At 40.2% G+C, this 22040-nt stretch overlaps 1 protein-coding gene across 4 annotated transcripts in view; it reads left to right on the forward strand.

Annotated features, from left to right (window-relative positions):
• Nucleotides 1-22040, forward strand: part of SEMA5A (semaphorin 5A) — a 460083-nt gene that overhangs the window by 134269 nt on the left and 303774 nt on the right. For 2 of the 4 annotated variants that reach the window (XM_070519877.1, XM_070519878.1), the window contains one exon: nt 141-194. The exons of the other annotated variants lie outside the window; for them this stretch is intronic. The gene's annotated coding sequence lies outside the window, so the exon portion shown is untranslated. The remainder of the gene's footprint in view (nt 1-140; nt 195-22040) is intronic. 4 annotated transcript variants of the gene reach the window in all.

A 22040-nucleotide genomic window follows, 5' to 3' on the forward strand; every position in this document is an offset into this window, starting at 1 on the left:
GTAACTGAAATTAATTTTGTTCAGTGGTATCCTTTAAAGTCTCAAATATTATTACATGAACTATGATGATAAAGACGTCTATTTATGCATGTAATATGTGTTTTACTAAAATGATTGCATAATAAATTTTCATTTCACAGTGACAGAAGAGTTGGATGTTCTTTTAGCTTTCGTCCAGTTAAACAAGAAAGACAGTAAGTGATAATTTTGAATCAGATCTTATAAGATAGAAAAAATGTTAGGGACTGTTCTTTCCTAATTTCTTCAGATGGGTTTTACTTACTTTATAGAGTTTGTACACACCTATTTTGGTACACACGTTGCTTGCATTCACTGAAATTCATTTAAAGGGGGAGTTATAAACTTTGTAAATGCTAGGCTGTTGGGGAGATCCAGTACAGTAATGTTTCAGAAACATGTAAGTTATTATTACTATGTAACTTGACTTTTATTAAGCATGTGGAGTTTTTGTTGTCCATGTGTAATCAAAACATTGTGAAATAATATCTACTATTATTTGCCTTCCCTGTCCTGTAACTGTGTATACTTAACAGGGTGAAAATACATGATGATTTAATTTCTCCAATTTATGCAGCAATTTCAAGCATTCATTCTTACCCTCTCTTCTTATGCTCTTCCTTTATGAAGTCTCATGGAATGTGCTGGAAGGTTTTGCCCCAATATTTCAATGTATACCAGCCCATTTATGTGAGTCCTCATTCCACCCTGCTCAATACTATGGGCATGCCATTTAAGCCTTGAATACTCTTTGCCTACACTTTCTAAATCTTGTCTAAGTCTCCAGAAGCCAGTTGACTTCCCTCTACTCTTCTCAGCCCAATGCCCTTACTTCTAGTTGGTTTCATCTATATAGCTTGCATTGCATTTGCCATCATAGGTAGTATATGTTTAAGGAATGCCCTTTCTCCTTCCTCAGAGTACTCCCCGGATGATTTGAGAAAAGCTTTTTCCCACTGTCCTGTCATTGCATAATTTTATTTCCCATTCTCCTGGGGATGTGCTCATCTTTCCTAAAGTCCCCTTCACTCTAACTCCTAGGAGCCCAATGCCTGGCCGCCTGACCTTGTGATCCCTAGCTGGGAATGCAGGTGCTGTTTTATCTCCTGCCAACAATCATCCCACATACGTTTCATGTGGTGGGTTATGTGGAATGGTAGACATGGTGGATGAAACACCAGACATTGCTGATGGATGCATATATGAATGCTGTGTTTTGGTAATGAAGTCTTTTTATTCAAGAAAATAATAACAACGGTGACTGTTCAGTGTAGAAAATAATAGTAAACAGATAGAGGAATCAAAGTAAGAGCAGTTCATAGGTCTTTGTTTTCTGAGACCCTCTTGGTCTGAAAGTCTAAAGAATGTTGTTAGTCAATCTGATGGCCGTTTCAAAGAAAAATCATTTAAGTATAGGATAACCTAGGAAATGGTAGACTATGTTTTATTTTCATAGAAATAATTCTCTAGGGTTCAGTTAGAACAATCAGAAGAAGGGAGGGGTAAAGGAAAGTACACCTGGAATCCAGGACAAGACTGATTTTCCACCCATCATTTATGGGCCAGGAGGCTACCTTCTTGAAGGAGACAGAGTCTTTCATTCCAGAGAATGCCTTGCCTGAATTTAGCTAAGACCTGCTCTCTCATTCTAAAAGGAAGCTCTAGCACCGACAGTCACAGTGTTATTTAGCCTTAATTAGCCTCAGTTGATCCTCCTCTAAGTTATAGCTTGTGATATTTTCTAATCATGATTGCATATTTTATGTAAGTTTTTCTATTTGGTAGGGACAAGATGAATTTTATTCCTTCCTTCTTCTCTCTCTTCCTTGTGGGTGAGTCACCAGCACAGTTTAATTCTTTGGGCTGGGGATGAGCCATCCTTCTGGCAGTGGGTGAGACGTGGTAATGCTGTGACTTGACTCTCAATCTGTGGCTGACAAGAGAAGTACCCAGCCTGTGCCAGTTGAGGCTGGTATACATGAGCCTCGGGTGTGCCTTTATTGGTGCGCAGCTAGGGATGCACTTTTGCTTCCACTTGATGATGCTTGGATATGGGCTGGAGATGCCTGGCCCCTGAAGTGGTTGAATTCACAGGACACCCATGGTATAGATAAGGCATAGAGTTACATGCACAATGGAGACTTGTCTCTTAATTGTCTGCTTTAGCCCAGTGACTGAGCTAAGTGTCCAATTAAGAAGATTTATTAAACTCTGGAGCCTCCCAAGATAATCAGTAGCAAAACAGAGAACATGCCAGAGACATGCCATTTATTTCTCCCTTTCCGTTGTTCAGCCTGCTGACCCGATTTCTTTTGCCTGGATTAGAACAACTAGTTTAGTATGCATGAAGGTTGAGAAAAATTTTTGGAGTGGTGCTGTAAGCTATTTTATTTATGGTTACACAGAGTACATAGTTTTTCAAATTATCACAGGATGAAATGAGAAATGCCTTTATGAAAAAAACGTCCAGATGGAAATTGTCATTTGCTATAACTCAAGAATAAATATAGTGAGTAGGCACAGAACGCTCTGTTGTGGAAATGTAGGCAGCTTGTATGTCTTTTTTGTTTTTACTTGCAGATTGTTTTATTTACTTATTTATAATCTCTGAAAAGAATAGCCTGGATGCTTTGCAAGATTAAAGACCAGTGAAATGGAAATCCCAATCCTGGGGAGATTGACAGCTGACTGCCCAGGGAAATCAAATATTAAAACAGCCCCAGGAAAATGCAACAAAATGCTTTGTAAAGTTGAATAAAGAAAGGTCCTACCTCTTTGGCGCTCATGTAATGTCTACAGAAATTTATTAGTTGTATGTATCTTATTTTTAATAAGATCTTAGTATCTCTCTGAGTTCTTTATTATTATTATTATTAATTTTTTACTTTCTTAATCGATCTACAAGATCATATGATTTCTTTTGTCCTATTAGAGGTGTAGGTGCATGCTTGTCTATTTACACACCTTCTTTTATTTAGTAAAAACAAATGAAAGAGACCGGAAAATAAAACTTCTGGCACTAACTTTAATTAACAGTTTCTAAAACAGAAAAAATTCTTATGATAAAACAAAAGCTAAAAAGGCTTTTTCCTATCTACTTATTATCTTCATAGGACAATACATAGAATTTTTTATTAAGATTGCATCCAGATGCCTGGATATAGAAACAGAAAAACCTTAAATGAAGGATGCTGTCTCACTTAATCTCAACGTGAAACCAAGGGTCTTACTTGTGTGTTAAACCTGCAGTTTTTCCAGAAGTCTTTTTCTCCTCCTGGAGACTTGTTTTGAGCAGCTGCATGAATAATCGACAGTAGCCATCCTGGTAATGACACAGCCGCCCCATCCTAATGCCTCCATTGGAGGCACTTTCCCCAGGCAGCCAGGTGCGTTTAGCCATTTCTCAACACCCTCAGGGAGGGAAGTATACTTTCCACAGGGAGAAACTTAGTCATGGAAAAGTTTAAGACGTGAAGTTCTGCAGGTCAACCTGTAAATCAGTTAGAGAGCTGCTGCAGGGGAGCCTCTGTGTCTCCACATGCAGGTAGAGGCCCGTCCTCAGGTGTGAGCCTGGAGGACGAGCCCAGGGCTGGGGCGTGCACTGGACACAGATGGACAGATGAACAGAGGGACTCGGGGTTTTAGTTCTTGCTCAGCCGTAATCTCAGATCAGTAAAGTTTTTATTACATACTTTCTCCCTGGACAACTGGGCCAGGAACTTGGTTGCCCAGGTTTGCCTGAAAAGGGCTTTGGACTCCATAGATGGGAGGTACAGCTGGAATCCCAAATTTCCCACTAGGATATTTGACCCTGAAGGTTTAGAGAGAGAGGGATGTGTGGGTGAATGACTATCTTGTGGCTCTTCTGGTGAGTCATTTTCATGTGTCTTTAGCCATGTTTCTAAACCGATAGATATTAGATTGTACTTTTATATGGAACACTTATTTCGTCATTAACCAGGGTGCCAAGGGATGTCAACAAGTGGCCGACTGGTATCAGGAATCCTGGGTTCTAGGTCCAGCTCTGCTATCAACTAGTTCAGAGAATCAGCTGTTATCAACGACTTCCTCTCTTGGGGCCTCAGTTTCCACACCTGTGAAAAGAGGAGGTTGAAATAAAACTGGTTGTTTCTAAACTGCTTAAAATGGCACTGGATTTTCCCCCAAAATGTTCTGAGAGGAGACGGGAGCTGGAGTGAAGGCTTTTGAAAATAGGGTCCTCTTGTTAGAAAAAAGGCTGAAAATTAGCAGACCAAAGGTTACTGGTGCTCTGACTCTATGACATTTATTTAAAAAATATTACTTAAACATGGAGTTCACCCCGGAAATTTGGTTTAGAGTGGCTACAGAGTGAAGTGGTTCAGAGACCCTCAAGAAAATGCTGCCTGGGTTTGAATCTCAGCTCTGCCATTTATTGTGACCTTGGACTTGTTTCTTAATGGTGTTGTGCCTCAGTTTCCCCATGTGTAAAAAGAAGATGATAACTTCATGTGATTATGATGTGTTATTGTAGGTTCATCAATTGTAACAAATGTTCCCTTCTGGTGGGGGATGTTGATAATGGGGAGGCTGCGCATGTGTGGAGACAGGGGGCACGTTGGAAATTTCTGTATCTTTCCCTCAATTTTGTTGTGAACTTAGAGCTGCTCTAAAAAATAGTCTATTAATAAAAAAATAATAGAACTATTAATAAAATTTATAATAGTAACTGTTTCATTGGGCAACTGCTATAAAGGCGAGGTAGTTAATAATTGTACAATCTTTAGGACAGCACTTGGCTCCTCTTAAGCACTGTATGAGTTAAAGAAATGGATGCTCATCCATTGGAAAACTTGCTTTGCAACACAAAGCAGTTTCTGCAATTTGTGAGCAGTTTCATTATTTTCTGCATGTCCGTTTTGTTTACAGCTCAACTTAATAAGTTGGTACGTAAACATTTGTGTAGGGTTGATGTTGCAGGCCAAGAGATGACTTGAGCAAGTTTTGGAAATGTAGAAGTTTCAGAAGTAGACAACTCTAGTGTAGGTAAGAAAGGTGTGCTGGGAAAGTTTCATAGGCTTATGTTCAAGGAGGGGTTAGATTGTGCTGGAGCCCAGTGCAGGGTTGTGGGATTCCTTGCTATAACAGTGAGACTTCAAGCTGATGATGATGGTGATGATGGTGGTGGTGGTGGTGGTGGTGGTGGTAGTGATGATGATGGTGGTGGTGGTGATGATGATGGTAGTGGTGGAGGTGGTGATGATGATGGTGGTAGAATTGGAGGTGGTGGTGGTGGTGATCATGGTGGAAGTGGTGGTGGTGATGGTAGAGGGGCAGGACAAGAGACTAGTCTTTTCCACAATTGAGTTTTGTGCTGGTTACTTCCCATCTGTCGCTTAAAGGCCTCTGGCAGACTGCTGTCCTAATTGATAAGAAATGGCTCACTTAACTCTTGAACTAAAGAAAAGGAAGCCACTTAGCAGCAAGGGGAGGAGAGAAGTGGGGGATAGGTAGGGACTGAGGAAGCTTTCTTTCCCTCTGTTCTTCATGGCTGACTCCTGTGAAGGTCATATGTCTCTTCCATAGGTGCACACTTGGCTTGTAATGCCTTTACCTCAGCAAAGCAAAACAGAAGCAGCAACTGAGGGATCCAAGTACACTTCCTTGGGACATTCGGGGTTCCTGTTCAGGTTTTTGAAATAGATTAGGTAAGGCTTTGCTTACAAATTTTGACAGTATTCATTTCATTTACCAAATTGTGCTGTCCTTGTTACTGTGGTAACTGAAGCACATTTATCTGGTTTTCATTATATAACTCATTTGTGAAACCCACATTTCATTGTGCTGAAATTGTGTGTTGTACTGGTTCAGGATATGCTTTTGATTAGTATGCATATCGCTTTCTGTCTACAGGATCATATGGGCATAGTAAGTAGACAAGAAAATTGAAGTATGGAAAAGGAGATCAAAACATTCATTTTTATATGCAGTCCTTTTGTTATGTCATAACTCAAAATTTTATTTGAGACTTTAACTTTGTATATAGCGGTGATTGTCAATGTGAGGGAGTATGATTTGCCCCCAGTCCCTTGGGAGACGTTTGTCAATATCTAGAACCATTTTGATTGTCAAGACTGTTGTCTTGAGCTACTGGCATCTTGTAGGTAGAAGCAAGCAATATTGATAACACACTCCAGTGTCAGATAGCCCCACAACAATGAATTATTCCATCCAAATGCTGAGATTGAGAAACTCTGTTATAAAGTGTATATTCTATGAGGAATTTGATAGAATGTATAATCCTCATTCTAGAATCTCTTCCTTTCCATTTTCCAAATTCCATGACAATAACCATCTTGCATTTACCTAAAGATCTCTTTGAAATCTGTGTACTACAAGACATCTACTTGCACTAGGCTAATTTTATATCTTTTCTGTATATTGTCTCGATGCAAACATTTCCAATTTAAGTGTTAATCCCATAGATATCTTATGCTTTTCCACTTGGTATTTTTATCAGTTCTTAAAAGTCAATTTATATGTATGTTTCTTCTCCCTAAATTTGGTTTTAAGCTCCTTAATACTGTGCAAAATTTCTTTAAATTATTTAAAAAATATAGTTTAGTGCTGTACATGCTTTACATATCCAGTAAGAATTTAATATTTATATCTGATACTTGATGCATTTGTATAAATCAAAATTATGTTTTCTTGATATCCATAATTCATTGAAAAGAAAAACCAGTGTTTCTTCTTTTTTTCCTCCAAAGCAGAAATACATTCAGATCTCACTGGGTTTGAATACTGGCATGATGGCAGCTTATTTCATGTTTGAGAAAATATTTCTAGCTTCCTACTTTTCTAGGCTGTAATTATTGTATTTATTTTTAATAAGTCTTGGGTAAAGTCATTATGAGATTACTCCCACTGGCCAACCTTTTAAACGCCTGTGTTATGTTCTCATGTTTTGTGGTATTATCAATATATTGCCATGACTTTGCTAAACTGAATGATGAGTAAGCAATTGCTATTAGGAAAATGTTTCTTTTTGGACAAATCCTGCTGTAGGGCATGTGAAGTCCTTTGAGACACAGCTAATATGGAGGTGTCATTTTAACTGTGTTTTGTTTATTGAATTTCTAGCAAGTTCTATCTCCCATGTCCATTTCTCTGACAGGTAAGGCAGGAGGCATGTATTAACGTCATCATGGAGAATTAGACACCCGAAGTCCTTTTATCCCTGGTAAGAAATGAGAGGTCCTGAATATTCACCATTTTTGGCTATTTCTGTTGGTCCATGGGTCACTTTCTCTGGCTGGCCTCTCAGGAGAGTGTAGAAGATTCCAGCTGTGCCAGCTACAGCAGCTGAGTTGGTGCCCTCTCTTACATTGTTGACCCACACACATCTTCCATGTTGTCAATTCAGCAATACGGAGTAATAGGCGATATGGAAGAGAGTCTGGCATATTTGAAGTCCCTCTCTTAAAAGGCCGTCCAAACTCATTCCTGATTATTAACCATCCACTGGGCAGTAGGCACCCTGGTGACCTTGTGCAGGTTTTAGCTCATTTACTCCTTCCATCCCCAGGCAAGGTGGGCGTGGGCATCCTCATTTTAACTAGAGAAATGGCACCTCACAGAGCTGAAGTAACCTGGCCATGGTTTTATTTCCGTATTTGACTCAAGTCTGCCCGGCTCTGAGTAAAGTATTCTTCTCGCTGTGTCTCTCCACCAGAATCCCATTGGCTTTTGTTAGAAATCATTCAGTTCAATGAGGGTGAAGGAAAGTGACCCAGGCTCGGGAGGAACACTGTCTTGGGCCTTCTGAAAACTTGACTTTCAGTATTGCTTAAAATTAAAAAGGTACTGCTCTATGAATGGACAGTTTGATGAGCCCTGAATTAGAATTCATGGCTACCGGATGATAGGGAAGATTTTTATGGGAGCATGCAGGATAGTCCCCGTTGTGGGATTCCTGTGGATTTGGATCTCTGAGGAATCTGTTTTTCTGTGAAGCCATTGCTAAGTATTATTCAGATTCTCAGAAGGGACAGAAATGCTGTAACAAGCAGGGCGTTTTAAACACCCTGTTTTGTTTCCTGACTTGTGCAAACACAGTCTCAGGACATTCCTGGAGCTGGCTGCTTGGGCCTGTTGTTTCATGGGGGGATAAAATAATGAATATCTTGATTAACATTCTGTAACTCTAGAAGTTGCTTCCAAACCACATGGCTCCTTATTAAACTGAGTGAGAGAACATGCTCGGAGAGCTGGTTACCTTATCTTCACCCTTCCTTTGGGTGGCTTAATAACCCGTTCTGGAATCTAGTGCCTGTACGAAAGGAGGGAGACAGTGAAACAGCTCATCGCTTGTGCATGATGGTCGTAATGCCAGAATCCTTCTTACGTGAGTTCACCTTCGGAGGTCAGCTGAGACGGTCCACCTGGACAGACTTAGTGTTGGTTCCTTCATTTGTGGCTGTTTTCTTCCTGTGATCTCCAGAACTGGCTGTCAGAGGTTAGTCATGATTTCTGATTTCTGCTCCTAATGAGGTGAAGTTGCCTTTAAATTATGTGCCAATGGGACACTGGAATGATCCTTTATAAGAGGAGGCTTCTAATCACTCACCACTGCAAATATACATTTCAAAATAATTTGGTTAAATAAGGAATCTAGTGATATAGCATTAGAGACTTTGAGCTGTTACCAAGTCTTATAAATGTTTTAGCCTTCTCTTAAAGATTTATTGCTGGTATTAGAAAGTTATGGGCACCCAGGCTGCAATTTGAGACCTGTTTTTCTCTTTCACATATGTATGTAGTGGGGAGTGCTAGCTGAAACCACTTGACTTTATGACTTTGATTAGAAAAAAATCACTAATGTATTCTGCTTAGTTTAACCTCATGACAGGCAGCTAATGAAAGCATGCATCACTGTGGTTCAGGGAAATATGACAGCCCTGGGTTTCATAGATGGGGAAATTAATGTAGGAATCATATGTGTGTCTTCTGAAAATGATTCACAGTAGGACACTGAGCCTGGATTAGAACTTGGGTGTAAATACCACGCAGTTTTCTAATCATACCTTTACTTTGTTCCTGACCAGCTCCAGTAGCAGACGAGGAGAGCCGTGAATGTATAGTTTCTGTATCTCTTTTCTTTCATTCTCTTCTTCTATTTTATTAAGTTGTTTGTTTCTAAGGCTTACACCTCTGAGCACTGACAAGGAATACTCAGCAAAGAGGATTGACCCATTTTTCAACAGAATATGAGATGGCTTAAAATTAGGGGTTCCAATTTTCATTACAGTGTGACAGCAGGTACGTGTTAATTATTGCATGCTAGTCAGTGTGAGATGATGCATGTAAACAATTCAGTATGATAATCTTCACAGCAACTCGTAGAGAAAGTACAATTAATATCCTCATTTTATGATGAGGCAGTTGAGCTTTAGAGAGGTTAAATAACTTGCCCAAAATCACCAGGTCAGCAAGGGGCCATGTAGGGAATTAAACTCTGGAAGCCTGGTGGAGGAGCTGGGCTTCTTAACCCCTCTTGTGCTTCCTTATTTGTCTCGCAAACATTGGCTGTGTCTCCATACTGTGTAAGATCTAAGCTCTCTCGTGATAAAATGGAGCTCCTGCGTATGGGCCTGTGTTGTATAGGGGAAATTTAGTCCATAAATAATTATATCACTTTGTAAGTGGAATGATAAAGGATATGTACAATGGGTTTTGATACAAGGTTGAAGGAAGGATTAGTTCTCATGGAGGATGAGAATGGGTAAATAACAAAGCTTTTGCAGATGCATTTCAGGTGGGCCTTCACAGGAGAGAGGGAACAGATGGAAAATTGCAGTTTGGAGAAGGTGTTCTGAGCATAAAGGGCAAAAGGGTGGGTAGGCATGAACATACTGGTGTCTCAAGAATGCTGAGTCATGCATGGTGCCTGGTAGAAGATGAGGCGAGACTTTCGGTTAGGATGAGGCAGGAGTTTGGAGTGAGATTGTCTTGCATCTTGCTGGCCGCGCTCAGCGACTGTCCACAGGATCAAGTGCAGAGGGTAGGGCATAGGCGTTTAAGCCATGATGAAGATAGATGGACAAAAAAGAGAACAGAGCCACGAATGATTCAAACTGGACACTGGCCAGGGCAGAGAGAGAGGGGAGTCAACAGGTACTATTTAGTGGCCACTTAATACACGCCTGATGATGTGTTGGGAGCATTAATATCATGAGCTGATGTGGTCCTCACAAAAACCTTGACAGGTAGGTGGTACTAGTATTTTAGATGAGGAAAGAGGGTTGGTAAATGTTAGTGAACTCTTCCAAAGTCACTAATCTAGAAGGGAGGGCAGAATTCAAACCTACATCTGTCCAATTCCAGAAACTGCCTAGAGGACCTGTGGAATAATCCCAGTTACATGGTAGAATTGGAGATAAAGTTGTACCATCTCTTCTGAAATTGAGGGTGAGGTTGAAACATGCCACTTCGAAAGAACCCAGAGAAGTCTTGATAGCTGAGATAAGCTGTCAAAGTCCTTTTTAGCTCTGTGGTTGTATGTTTGCAGTGGGATTAACTAGTCCTTGGCCATGAGCAAACTCACTTTATTTATTAATTGTAAGAATATGTGGGTGTTTTGTGGATCCTCCTTTATGGGTTGATGTTATTCACCAAGAGACTAGAGTTTAGATATCTGAGTCCCATGTGGGTAGAGTTAATCATTTCAAGCATGTGGTTATAGCAAATAAGGACTCGATTCTCTGTGCTGAAGACCAGTGCAGATGACTGTGTGGTGATTCATTTGTGGGATCCCCTTAGACTGGGGCAGGCTTGCATTTGATTTATCAGAGCATGCTGAAGACAGTGCGGTGACACTGGTACAGAGGGAATGGCGGCAATCAGGAGAGGAGGTGGCTGTTCGTTATGATTAAGTTGTACTTAGCTAGCAACCCTGGGCCAATTCTCATCCTTGAAATTCCATAGGGAAACTCCTATGGGATGAGAATCTTGCCTAGAAAATCCTCATAGGATGAGTATCTTACTTGGTGGTCAAGGAATTATTTTGTAGAGATATGCTTGCTAAAGATTTATAGGATTGCAGTTTGGGGAAGACCTAACTATTTCGTGATCTGAAATGCTAATTTGACGGTTCACAGCACACTATGACCTCATGCTGTGTGAACTGTGGAGAGAGGGGTGATACTGATATTTAAGAGTTGAGAAGGGACCATGAGGGACTGCTGATTGCGAGTCATTACACAGGTGTCACATGATGGAGGCTTCACATTAGGAGGTGGAACCTGTGGTCCCTGGGATAGTTCTGTGATTTCAGAGGAGCATGTTTAATAATCGAGGGTGGATGCGATGGGAAACATTCTCTCTGGCTGACATATGGCACTGGATCCTTGGTCTTCTAAGAACTTAGTGCTCTGAGCAACAAAACGTCAGAACATTTGTCATTTATACATAGTTTAAGTAGTGTGTCCAAGTCCTTGGACTCGTCTTTTATGGATGCTACCCATCTGCTTCGTGCCCACTGGTTCTTCCGTTTGTTCTTCTCTTTGGAGAATGAGCAATGCTGGAAACATTCTCCTTTAGCTATCTGCCTTAATTGCTTTAACACTGGAAAAAGACTGGGAAAAGAGTGGAAATTTCTATTAAAAATGTTTGAATCAAGCAGTATGTGCGTAGTCTAGGGATTGTCAAAGGGCACGGGTGGCCTGCTTGTTGGAGACAACAGTCAGTTCTTGGTCTTGGAGCCAGATCTCCACCAACACAATTATTCAGTAGGTAATAGAATACTAGTAATATAAATTATGAAGCAATTTATAATGATGAATAATATAAATTATAAAGTAATTTATAATGATAAATAGTGAAAAATATTTAAAATTATTGTAGAGTCATTGCTTCATGAATATGTATGTGGGAAGAAGTTATCTGGATAATTAGTCCATTTCAGCCTAAAAATGTGCTTTGGGCTCAAACCATTAAATAAGAATGACAATTTCAAATTAGTTTTTGTATGGCTCTTTTGCTTTTTATATATGCAATTGGTTAAGCCAGCCCTGCCTCCCATCTATGTCAGGCTAAAGGGAACCCTGCCTATGAAATGCTCAATATATGAAGAGCTCTCTCCTTCCTTATGGGCTCCCCACAGTCGCTGCTGCCCCTAAACACCACTGCTGAAGCCTCTCTTCCCCTAAACTGAAAAGATCCTCGAGGTGCCTCCTGGGAATCAGCCACAGTCCAACCTTCTTCCTCTACCCCTAGCTTCGGCTGCCAGAATGCTCATCTCAAGAACCTGATAGCCAGAGTCGGAATTTGGCATTTCTTTTTTTTTTTTTTTACTAGATATGTAATTCACTTGCCATACAATTTACCCTTTTAAAGTTCACAGTACTTTTTAGATGTTCATAGACTTGTGCATCTTCCACCATCTAATTTTAGAATATTTTCATCACCCCAAAAAGAAAACCTCCACCCATTAGCAAAAACTCCCTATCTCCCCCTCCCCCTGGAAACCACTAATCTACATTTCAGTCTCTATGGATTTGTTGTTCTAAACGTTTCATATAAATGGAATCATACAGCATGTGACTTTTTGTGGCTGGCTTCCTTTACTCAGCGTAATGTTTTCAAGGTTCATGCACGCTGTAACATGTACCAGTACTTTATTCCTTTTTCTAGCTGAATCATATTCCATTTGTAGAATATACCACGTTTCTTTATCCATTCACTGTTCATTAGTTGATGGACATTTGGATTATGTCCACTTTTCTGGACTGTTATGAATAGTACTGCTATCACCATTCATCTACAAGTTTTTGTGTGGACATGTATTTTTAGTTTTCTTAGGTATATACCTAGGGGTGGAATTGCTTGGTTATTGGAATTAATTTTTTCAGGGAAACAACTATTTTAGTACCATCATACATTTGAAATGTAGCATACACTTTACAAAGTTTAAAGATGCGGGCTGTCTCCAGTGGTGTTGGTACAGTATAGTTACAAAATTGTCAGCCTACCTACAGTAATCATTATACCATTGGTGACATGGAATTTTGCACAGCAGTTTTTGAGTCAAATCCATGTAAATTCAAGTCCTGGCCCTGCCACTTTCTAGATTGACAATAACCTGGGGCTAGAAGGCTGCCTCCTCAATCGTAGTTTCTTGTCTGGATTAAATCTGGTCTGTAATTCTCAAGCTCTCATAGTTTTCTTTAAAGTTTTTCATGTCATTTCATGCAGAAAATGCTAACATTTCTGTTGGTAAGTTTGGTAAATGGCAGAGACTTCTCACCTGGGGGTGGAGGGGTTGGTCCCCGGCACACTCCAGTTTCACTTCCTCAGTATCCTAAGCCATGCCAGACTTCTCTACTCCACTGTGGCTCTCGTCTGTTAGGAAATTGTTTTCTCAATGTGTCTGCATGCTTGCCTCTTCCTATAACCTCTATCGTTCTAATCTGTGAGGATCACCATTAGCCACTGGAGAAAAATATTGGACAATAAACTAAGCTTTTGAAAGGTTATGATCTCATTGTATTTTATCTTCAGTATGGTGTGTGGAGGAAACTCACAAGATAAATAAACTCCAGCGATGGTGCTTGTGAACACTGTAGCTCTGGCTTCCACTTAGGACGTTATGGATGACCACTGTAATGTCCTTCATTTGATCTGGCACTTGATGCCACACCATGGTCATATTTTTTTCTAGGCCTCAGAACATCATGTTGTTTTCTTGATTTGTGTTTTTCTGTGCTTGCTTCAGTCAGCAGGTCCTCAGTCAATGTGCTGCTTAGGTAAAAAATCTAACTGAAATTCTAGTTTCCTACTGTGAGTAAAATCTTTGGTCATGTGGAATTTCCTCTAGAGAAGTTCGTCTGGTTCTCTTTGATTTTTCTGAGATTGTAGCACTGATGAGCCCTCCTCCCAGAACAGGACCATTCAGATGCTGCTGGTGCTCCTGAGCACCATGCACTCTTGAGTTGGGGAGATGCCTTTTAGATGGGGGTCTAGCTCTGAGGAGATAAAGGGATTCTGCTTCTTTTAAAGACGATTAAATGTCGTCTTTGACACCATCTTCACCGTTCTTCCTGGTGTCTTCAAGCATGACCATGTGTAACAAAAGTGCCGAGACTGGACTTATTAGCTACAGCCACTTCTGTCCTCTGGTGATGGAAATGAGCCAGAGACAGGGCTTACGTCCCCAGTTCCTCTTGATTCTTCTCTGTAGCAATTTCTTAGCAAAAATATACATACAATTTTTTTCTGATAGTAATAATTGCACATGCCCATTTGCAGTAGATTTGCAAAAACAACTCCCCAAATTATTTTAAAATGATGCAGAACCACATATGTCAGAACATTCTAACGATTGGGTATCTTTTCCTCCAGATGTTAATTGTAACAACGAAGATCCACATTGTCATGTCTAACAGTTGTTGGGCACGTTTGGGCCTGGCATTGTTCTAAGAGTTTCACAGTGAATAGAACATTAAATCTTCACAAGGCTTATGAGAAAGGCACAAAGGTTATCCTCACTTGAAGATGAAAATCGAGGACACAAAACCAGCAGGAGGCTGAGCTGAGATTTGCATCCAGCTTACACTCAGACTCAGAGCCCGGGATCCCAGTGTTTGTATGTTTATCTTGCAGTATGAGAATGTTTGTGTGTGTGCTTGCACATGAGCACACATTTGTAGGTGTGCCCCTGTGTGCCTGTGTGCATTTGTTATATGCTAGGCACAGTTTAGTTTCCTACTGGTATACTTCATATTATATCTTGAGTATTTCTCATATCCTTAAAATTTCTCTTAAAAATAGTATTCTGTCTTGCTGATGTACTTAATTTCTGTAGAACCATTTCTCCCTAAATAGAAGCTTCCAAATTATGGTTGTAACACCTAATAAGCAGACTAGGAGGAATATATTTCAATGTAAATCTTTGTTGACATATCTGGTAAATTCCTTCGGAGAATGTCCTAGAGATGAAATCACAAGACAAAGTGTATGAATACTTTTAAGCCCCTTAAAATCATTTTGTGTGTGCTTGTGCTGGTGTGTCAAATCAAAAACGGGTGTTTGGCTAAATAGCCATAGCCACCTCCAACTGCCTCATGTTTGTGTTTCAAAAATGGCAGACATTAAAGGAATGCTTTTTGTCAGATTTCTTAAATAGGTAGCCTTCTCCCACAACTTGCCAAATTATTGTGATCTGTGAGGTTAGTTACTCAACTCGATAGATCTATCTGTGCTCCTCTGTAAGGAGGTGTCCTCAAAAGGTGAGTTCTGTGCTCTGGAAACATCTGACTTTCCAGAAGGAGCTGTTTGTAAGTGAAAGCCCAGCCCTGTTACCTCCAATCTCATCTCCGTGGTTAATGAGCTGCTTTTTGTGGAGCTGTGGTTATAACCAGGGAGAACGGCAGGAATTTTCCAGAATAGCAAAATTAAGCATAACCTTTTGCCTCTTACATATGATGTTAGAGAAAGTTATCACTTTCATCTACACACCCAACCAGAAACACGATCTATTGCTCGTTGACCAAACAAACATGTGTGGGAACTTTCCTATAATGATTTCACAGGTATGTGCTATTTACCAAGCTAAAGTGGTGACTTTGAGGAGAAAAACGCAGTCTGGCCGTGTCAGGTTGGAAGATATTTGTCCCTGCCTGTGTGCCTGAGCCTTTCTCCTCAGTATCAGCAGAGAACTTTCGGTAATCGAGTTTAGCTGTCAAGGCTGATAAAACTAATTTCATTTCCTTAGGTGAGAGTGAAGATCGTTTTTTCCCCAGGTAAAATGAATCTAGTGAGTAAAGGACGGGGGAGGTCCTGGTTTTAGAAATGTCTATCACTGACTCACAGTTTACACCCGCATGGCCTGTGTTCTCATCATAATGGGGCTTGACCCGACTTTAAATGAGAACCAGGAATTTCCTTTTCTGCCTGGAGAATACTTATGGGAAGGTGGCCTCTGCTCTCTCAACGCTTGTTCTTTCTATCCATCCCTTCTTTAAACCTGTGCTGCTTTCTGTCCTGCCCTGCAGCAATTTTCTCTGCATTGTGCCCTCCTTCCTTATACTCAGCAAGTCAAACTGGAAAGGAGTTTAAATATGTATGTTAATCTCACTTCACTCATATTTTAAACCTAAATATTTTGACTCACTTGAAATTACAAAATAAATGAATGTTGTTGAACAATAGTGTATAAAATACCCCTGCTGCTAGGAGTAACCACAATTTTCCTTCACCTACAAACATATAAACGTAGAAATCATTTAGTTTCTTTCAGTCAAAGATTGGACCTTACTCTTTCTCTCTTCTTTGTTTCGGTGGATAAATAAATGTGTACACATTATTTTTTTTGACTCAACATCATTATTGGATTTTTATGTCAGTGTATAGAGTTTTACTACATTGGTTTTACAAGCTGTATAATATTTAATAGTATGGATGTGACATAATTTATTTGGTCTCATTACTTATAACTTTGGTCTTTTCACTTCAAACAGTAAATGCGTTTGCCACCCCCATTCTTGGTCAATTCTACCTTGAGACTCTGTTCCATTTCTCTGCTGAATTTTGATCATTTTATTTCCAGTCGTTTTACATGATTCCCATGCTTCCAAAATTCACCTGTTCCCCAACCTCCTCCTATTTTAGCCTGCCACTTCTGTCTACTGTTTGCTATTGGTTGGTTGATCCATTCATTCAACAAATATTAAGTCCTTTCTACATGCAAGGAACTGTGGTGGGCTTTGAGGGGCTGCAGTAACCAGTGGGGCACAGGCTCTCCTGTATGGCCCTGCAGGGATGTTGCGTCACAAGGCAGAAGCAGCCAGACTATAGGGCAGAGTGAGCTGAGGGCCACAGGGACATGCATTCTAAGGGGGCTCAATGGAGGTGACCTTGCTTCCCACTGGGGAAGTGGTTACATGAGGGGACAAGCTGGGGTTTGAGCTGGTCCTCGGAGGAGGGACAAGGTTCTGATATAGACATGGGGGAGCGTGTTCTAGGTGGAAGGGCAGAAGTGAGGAGGATCAGTGAGCAGTCTGATTCGATTGCGGTGCCTGATCATGGGAAATCACTGAAGCAGAGAACTACCTCCCTTGTTCCACATTCATTCATTTTCACATCAGCACTGCTGTGAAGTGTCTGTTGACATTTTCTTGCTTTTTTATATAGTTTTGACAACTTCAAAATATTGTTTACTTTCGCTTCTTTTTTACTTGCAATAAATATGGATTTACTATATTATTTATTATTCTTGACTTTTTTCTCTCAACATCATGTTTCTGATATTTATTTATGTTGTATGAGGCTGGTGTCCTTTCATTTTCACTGTGATATAATATACCACAAAAATTTCCATTCTCTCAGTGGACACCTGTATTATTTCTACTTTTTTGCTATTATGAAAAAGGTTGTTATGAATGTTCTTTTACCTGTTTCCTGGGCAGGCATGGAATTTTCCAGAAGCCGAGGCAGCCCACCATCACAGCTCTTGTTAAACAGTGAACACTTTTGTCATCTCTTCTGCGAAGACACTAATATGGTTGTTGAAGCTTTTTTCCTACAAGGTTTAAAAAGCATTTTCCTTTTTTTTTTTTTTTAATAGTTCTTACTTGTTTATATTTATTAGAACTTTTTTAGTGCTTCCTAATTGCCTGGGAGTACTCTATGGTCTTTCAAATTAACTCATATAATTTTAAGCTGTGGGTTTTATCTTTGTATTACAGATGATGGAACCTGAGCATAAGGTTAATGTTGGAGCTGATTGGGACCCAGGCAGTCTGGGTCCAGAGTCTGGGTCCCTTATGTCTCTCGGCTGCTGCCTCTCCTAAACCAATGTTGATGGGCGGGGCAGATCACTGGGAGCTTATAGGCTGAGGAACACCGTAGATAGTTCTTTACTTTTGCACAATGAAAGCAAGCAATCAGACATCCCACAGCTGTGTTTAACTTCCTTCACTGTTGAGGAACAACTTGCCAAATTGTTGCAATCTGTTATTTCTTTTTCCGGACTTATATTTAGGAATTGCTACTTTTGAATTTTCGTTAACATATCCAGCATTGCATAACTTTTAATATTGTGATGAAATACAGAATGTAAAACACCTGAGGATTTCTTTTCAACCATGAAGACCTTTACTGTGATGTCCTCCATGACCTTTCTACATTTCAGGCTAATGACCTGAAAAGTAAAATACCATATGTTCACAGCATGTCTGCATTTCACAGCATCGAATTATGTGCTAATCATTCAGTGATTTTGTGGCAGCTAATTCAAGGTTTTTATTAACTTGTTCTTCTGAAATCTCACCTAATAGAGTGATTCCTTGTGAGTGAACTTGTAGTTTTCCATAGAAACTCTCCTGAAACTCCCTGTAAGCACTAGTGAGCGGCACTGGCAGAAGGTATTTAGGTCTTCACAGTGATTTTTTCCATCACTTGGACAAAGACTATCTTGGTTTCTACCCATTCTAGTACCTAGTCAGTCAGTCAATAGTATTTATATGTCATACTTTCTTCTAGGCCCTGGGAATATTGCACGAACCAAACCAAGGTTCAGTCCTCCAGTCGCTTATATCCTAGTGGATTAAAGAGGCCATAAACAAACATATCACTTGAATGATTTCAAGTAGTTTTAAGTGACATGAAGAAGGTAAAACAACAGCATCTGGTAGAGAGTAAGAGGCAGTGCTTTAGCTGGCCAGGTTGGGGAGGGCTTTCTGAGGAGGTGACATTGGATGGAAACCTGAGTGATGAGAAGGAGGCACCTTGTAAAGACCTGGAGAAAGTACCTGTGGACGTACGGGCCACAGGTGCTGTTTGAAGGGTGATAAGCTCCATGGGCAGGAATACCAGAGGGGTGTGTGTGTGTGTGCGCATGTGTATGCGGCCTGAGCACGGTGCAGAGGTGGGTGGGACTGACCACAGTGGAGTTCCTGTTGGTTGGGGTCAAGGGTTTGAGTTTTTAGGAAGTTGCAAAGGGAGTTATTCCAGGGCTTTACACAGGGAAAAAGTACCTAATCTGATTAACTTTTTTTCCTTTTCATATAGTTTTATTGCAGCTACATACATACATTCTTTTAAAAAGACACAAATATTTTATTATAGTTGTTTTTTGTCCAGCTTTACTGAGGTATAATTGACAAACAAAAATCATGTATATTTAAGATGTACAATGTAATGTTTTGATATATGTATACATTGTGGAATGATCACCACAATCAAGCTTACTAACACATCCGCCACCTCACAGGGTTACTTTCTTTGTGTGAGTAGTGAGAATATTTAAGATCTATTCTCTTAGCAAATTTCAAGTATACAATACAGTGTTATTAACTATAGTCGTCATACTGTACAGTCGATCTCCAAAACTTAGTCATCCTGCAAAATTGAAACTTTGTACACCTTGATCAACTTCTCCCCATTTCTCCGACCCCCTAGCCCCTGACAAGCCCCGTTCTACTCTTTGTTTCTGTAAGTTCGACTTTTTTAGGCGCTTTACAGACATTACTCTGGTTGCAACAAAGAGATTGGACTTTTGGGGGACAGGAGTGAAAAGCCCCAACACCGACTAGAGAGGCTTCTGCTGAGTCCAGGAGAGAGATGAAGTGTCTTAACCTGAGATTGCAGCAGTGAAGGTGAGCGAAGGGGACAGGTGTGTGATCCATATGACAGGTTTACGACGGTGTCACGTGGGGAGATTAGAGAAATCAAAATGGCTGTCGCTGTGATGGGGAGAATCAGGCAGGAGGCAGATTTGGGGTGGGGGCAGCTTAGTGGTTTGTTAGTCTAGTTTGGTTGGAAGGAGTTCTTTGTCACTCGAGTAGCAGTGAAAACTGGATGGAAGCTGCAGTTTCAGGGACAGGTTGGGGCTGAGATATAAGTTTGAGTGCACCAGCTGATAGCTGCCATTTGACATCATGGGCCCCCCAAGAGGGTGTGTAGATGGTGGGCAGAGGATGACACAAGACACCGAGAAGGCCATCTCATATTTGTGCTGGGGCTGGTCCTCTTTCATCATTGGCTGGATTAAATCTTGGTCAATGAAGTCTCTTGCTCCAGGATCTGTGAATGATGCTGCAGCTCGTTACTTAGTGAAATTTCTATCCCCAGGGAAACATGTATTCAGGCCCAACATGAAGTCACTTGGTAGAGAAAGAGCATCTGCTTATTTCTTCTTCCAGATGATCCAGGTGTCTAACAAAGCTCCTAACCCCGAGTCAATAAACAATCATTGCAGAAATGAGGTATGAACAGGGATATATTATGCACAGAGTTCTTGAAGAGACTTATAGATTTGGAAAGCATCACTTTTTAGAAAGTATGTAACATCATGTGGTTTTGAAGAGATAGGCCAATAAGAGTGTGTAGGTTGAGAAGTATGGTATCTTTAGTACAGCAAGGTGACCCTGGGTTTGGGGGCCAGGGACTTACCTGTTAAATTGTTGGTTCTTCCATTTGTCTGTGGGACCGCCTTGAGTCTTGTCTCCACATCTGTAAAATAGGAAGAAATGATAATACTCATTTTACAGATTTATTTCAGGAAAATAAGAGATGTATTAATACTGTATATAACCACATAACCTTCTTTGCAGTTTTTTATATTTTATTACTCTCTGATTAGTGGAATCTTTGATTTTGGTATGCTATGTCTCAGGAGTTTTTTCTTGTGAAGAGAACTTTTAAGATTTACTTTCTTAGTGATTTTCAAATATGCAATACAATATTATTAACTATAGTTAATTTTTATTTTAGTGAGGATTTCTTCTTATTGTTTTTAATAACCTGTCCCAAAAATAGTAATTAGTGCTCTTGAGCCTGCTTGTTGTTTTTCCCTAGACCAAAGGTTGTGACAGATGTGAATGAACTCAAATGTATCGCCTTTGACATATCTGGTCCATTGGGCCACATAGATGTCATCAGATGTCAAACACAAGGGTCATTCCCAACTGAAATCTGAAGACACTACATCAGGGGCCTTTTCACTAACTAGTCTGGTTTTTCCAAGTGTATTAACAGTCTATTATCTGTTAATTTATCTGATAATATTTCAAGATACTGCATTTGCACCCTAGAATGGTGAATTTGATGAATTTATTTCTGCTATGAATTGTAATATTCTTTTTTGGTCCTTTGACTTTTCAAGTGGTTCCAGAGAATTATGATGTGCTAGAGTAACTTATCCAAACCCCTCAGGGTTCAGACCCTTGGGTTATGTCTTCCATGTGCTTTCATGTTTTCAGGCCCAGGAGACTCCCTGTTTTTAGCTGGTCTGCCTATAGTAATCCCTTCATCCCTTTGACCATCAATTGGAAAATTCTGACATTTAGAAAGGCCATTTCTCAAAACCATGGGAATCCTTATATTTGGACCAGATGTTAAGAGAATTTTAATAGAGAAATAAAACGTCTGAGACAATGAATAGCAGAGTCATAGAAGAAAAGGAACATGAATAGCCTTTTAATGGAAGCATGAATCTTGTTAAGAAGGTAGAGAGGTGGATGTGGGTTTGCATGAATTTTCTACATTAACTCATTTCTCAGGTGGTGATTGTTTGTTGATGCTACAGCCTGTATTGACCAGAGGTTGAGATTTTCACAGCCTTGTTTTAGAATGAGGCAGGTACACAGGTAACTGTAGTTCAGGGTGATAAAGGCTGTAATAGAAATGAGTGTTGATGTATAGTGGGGCCCTTTGGGGAGCAGGGGGAAAGCAGAAAAATAATTGAGAAGGCTACTCAGAGATGAAGCTTAAGGATTGGGACTAGAGGCAGGGAAAGCTGTCAAAAAACAGCTGACATTGCAGAGGTGAGAAATAGAGGGGGTTGGTCAGGGTGGGAGGGGGGCATGATTCTAGAGATGGGTAAGGAAAGAGTTGTCATAGTGTAGTGACAAAATGACAGATGAGCTTTGGGAAGATGAAGGAGGGGAAATGGTAGCTGAGTCCTCAGATTATGAGACAGATGTCCGTGTAAACTTGGAGCTAACCATGAGAGGAAATAGGAACAAAAAAGACAGTTGATAGAG

The sequence above is a fragment of the Equus asinus genome, chromosome 10 (genome assembly GCF_041296235.1).
Source record: "Equus asinus isolate D_3611 breed Donkey chromosome 10, EquAss-T2T_v2, whole genome shotgun sequence".
Taxonomy (NCBI): domain Eukaryota; kingdom Metazoa; phylum Chordata; class Mammalia; order Perissodactyla; family Equidae; genus Equus; species Equus asinus.